Source organism: Otolemur garnettii, unplaced genomic scaffold, assembly GCF_000181295.1.
Source record: "Otolemur garnettii isolate 467f Iridium unplaced genomic scaffold, OtoGar3 scaffold00029, whole genome shotgun sequence".
Lineage (NCBI taxonomy): Eukaryota > Metazoa > Chordata > Mammalia > Primates > Galagidae > Otolemur > Otolemur garnettii.
Window position 1 is genome coordinate 16,630,179 of NW_003852424.1, and position 3,625 is coordinate 16,633,803.

The window sequence follows — 3,625 nt, forward strand, 5'->3', positions numbered from 1 at the left end:
AAATAACTAAAAGAGGCTCAGGGCCTGTGGCTCAAGTGGCTAAGACGCCAGCCACATACACCTAAGGTGGCAGGTTCGAATCCAGCCCAGGCCCGCCAAACAATGATGGCTGCAACCAAAAAAATAGCCAGGCATTGTGGTGGGCGCCTGTGGTCCCAGCTACTTGGAGGGTGAGGCAGGAGACTCGCTTGAGCCCAGGAGTTGGAGGTTGCTGTGAGCTGTGACACCAGAGCACTCTATCCAGGGGGACAGCTTGAGGCTCTGTCTCAAAAAAAAAAATTATTTGTAACATAACAATTGTAATTTTAGTAGCCAAAAAGGGAACAGTTTTAATAAACTTTGTAGTAACTCTTTAATTGCTGGAAAGAAACAAAATCCTAAAGCTTGGCTCGGCGCCTGTGGCTCAAGTGACTAAGGAGCCAGCCACATACACCTAAGGTGGTGAGTTTGAATCCAGCCCAGGCCTGCCAAAACAACAATGATGGCTGCAACCAAAAAACAGCCGGGTGTTGTGGCAGGCGCCTGTGGTTCCAGCTACTTGGGAGGCTGAGGAGGAGACTTATTTAGCCCAGGAGCTGGAGGTTGCTGTGAGCCACAGCACTCTACCCAAGGGTATAGCTTGAGGCTCTGTCTCAAACAAACAAACAAACAAATAAAAATCCTAAAGCTCACTGGACTATCCAAACCACAATATTTTTCAGGGCACAGCTTCTACCTTTTACTCCCCCTGCATGATTTGTGGCTTGCAGGCTTAATTTAATATCTTTGCCAAGTAGGTGCCTGCTCTCAAGGTTGAAAATCTGGAATTTCTAGTTTCTCTTTGTTACCTTGAGACCAAGGGGGTGGCTAGTCTGTCTTGGAAGCTGGTTAGTTTTACTTACAGAAAATACACAAAGTAGCCAGTTTTACTTTCTTACTGTTGCTCTTGGTGCAGTGGCTCAAATTAAAAAGTTACTGAAAGATCATTTTCAAAAATTACCCTGTCTTATTATGAACAAATTATTAGGCAGACACTAACAAACGGACCAAAAAAACCCTAGAATACAAACATTATAAAAAACAGATAGACCAATAAGGCAAAAAAAAAAAAAAAATGACAAGTGGACAGGACAGAAAACACAAATGGAATTCAACAGACAGAAATTAGTCAGGCACGGAGCCGTGCCTGACCCCCACTCAAATGCCTTCCCGCCACGTCCCTGAAGGGATAAAATCTCTATCTTGGCGTAGGCGGAGAGGTATAAACCCCACTCCGGGTCGCCCCAAAGGGCCCACCACTAAGCTGTATGATAAAGTCATGGAACCGTGGGTAGAGGGTCACTTGGATTTCGTAGTCTCAGGGCCATGAAATCACATCTAAACTCTTTTACTCGCTCACTCACACAGATTATACAGAAACACAGAATATGTAAAAACTTAAAATACTTTAAACTAAAAGCAGCTCTGAACTTTAAGACTTGCAGGCTCCAACCTTTAGCTACCAGAGTTACCAAAATTACCAGTGAGACAAGGAGACATCTCTCTCCTGCCTCAGGAACAGACGTCTCAGGCTGCATCCAGCCTAGCCTATTGTTCCCCCCAGATTCTTTAGAGACCAGAACAGAACAGAACAAACTTACTGAATTGGAAAATTTGGGAACCTGTGCCCAGAATCCATGTGTCCGATAGGCCCCTGGGGCAGAGAGAATGTTTCTCTGAGGCCTTTCCCTGGAGCTGTCAGCCGGTGGTGGGCTCAGGCTGGGGTCCAATGTGATCTTGCTGGGGGTCTCCAGAAATGTTGTACCCCTGCAACCTGAAAGTATAGACTTGGACCCCACTTAAGTGCAATCAATTGGAGATTTATTGAATCTGCACAGGGGAATGCTGCTCTGAGACAGACAGCCCGTCCCAGTAGAGGGCAGGTTGTCTTATATAATTTTTGAGCAAGCATATTGCAGAAGCAAGACGTGGCTGGTTAGCTAGGGCTAACAGCTTTGGGGTTACAAACTGGGTAAATTCCCACCATTGTTCACCTGAACTTGGGACTTTTCATGCTTCTTTGTTTCACCTCTGAGGAGGAAAGAGGAGGAGGGAGTCAACGCTGGGAACTTGTCCCGTTCCCAGAGTTGACTCTGGGGGGAGGGAGGAGGAGGGAGGTGGGCTGAGAACCTGCCCATTTCAGGTGCCTATAGCTCAAGCAGCTAAGGTACCAGCCACTTACAACAGAGCTGGCCGGTTTGAATCCAGCCCGGCCTGCCAAACAACAATGACAAATACAACCAAAAATGGCTGGACATTGTGGCAGGATGCCTGCAGTTCCAGCTACTTGGGAGACTGAGGCAAGAGAATCGCTTGGGCCCAGGAGTTGGAGGTTGCTGTGAGCTGTGATGCCATAGCACTCTACTACCCATGGCAACAGCTTGAGGCTCTGTCACCCAAAAAAAAAAAAAAAAAATAGGTACTAATTCCATCATGTGGGTCCCACCCTGGGGAACCTCATCTATGCAAAGGCCCACCTCCACAGACCACCCCATTGCAGGTTAGGACTTCAGTATTATGCATGTGACAAGGGCCAGACAGCAACCACCTACCTCCAGAACTTCCTCATCCTCCCGTATTGAAACTCTGTCCCCACAAAATACTAACTCCCAGCTGTGTGAGGTGGCTCACACCTGTAATCCTAGCACTCTGAGAGGCCAAGGTGGGTGGATCCTTTTGATAGGCTTAGTGGGCCTGGGCTAAGATAGAAGGTGTCAGGCATAGGCTATAATGGAAAAATATCAGTTAACTCCTGGCAAATTTCCAGACTGCCAGCTTTAAGAAAAAGAAATGAAATAAGTCTAATTCACCCCCAAGATAAATGAGAAAGTACTAATTGATTTCTTGCTTCTAGTTCACTCCCAGTTTCTTTCTTTCTTTCTTTCTTTCTTTTTGAGACAGAGCCTCAAGCTGTCACCCTGGGTAGAGTGCTGGGGCATCACAGCTCACAGCAACCTCCAACTCCTGGGCTCAAGCAAATCTCCTGCCTCAGCCTCCCAAGTAGCTGGGACCACAGGCACCCACCACAATGCCCAGCTATTTTTTGGTTGCAGCCGTCATTGTTGTTTGGCTGGCCCGGGCTGGATTCGAACCCGCCACCTCAGGTGTATGTGGCTGGCACCTTAGCCACTTGAGCCACAGGCGCTGAGCCTCTTTCTCTTTCTTTCAGACAGAGCCTCAAGCTGTCACCCTGGGTAGAGTGCTATGTCATCACAGCTCACAGCAACCTCCAACTCCTGGGCTCAAGCAATTCTCCTGCCTCCATCTCCCAAGTAGCTGAGACTACAGGTGCCTGCCACAACGCCCAGTTGTTTTTTGGTTGTAGCCATCATTGTTGTTTGGTGGGCCTGGGCTGGATTCGAACCCGCCAGTGCAGGTATATGTGGCTGGCACCTTAGCTATTCGAGCTACATATGCCAAGCCTCACTCCCAGTTTCTTGCTTGGCTAACTCCCTAGGAAACAGACTAGGAAGTACTAACTGTCCCCGACAGACCTTTAAACAATACCAAGTGGAGGGTGCTTGGGAGAATGGGTACTGAAGACCCCATACTTGATGAAGGAAAGCACCCCCAGAAAAAGAGGAAAACTAAAAAGCAAACTGAGTGA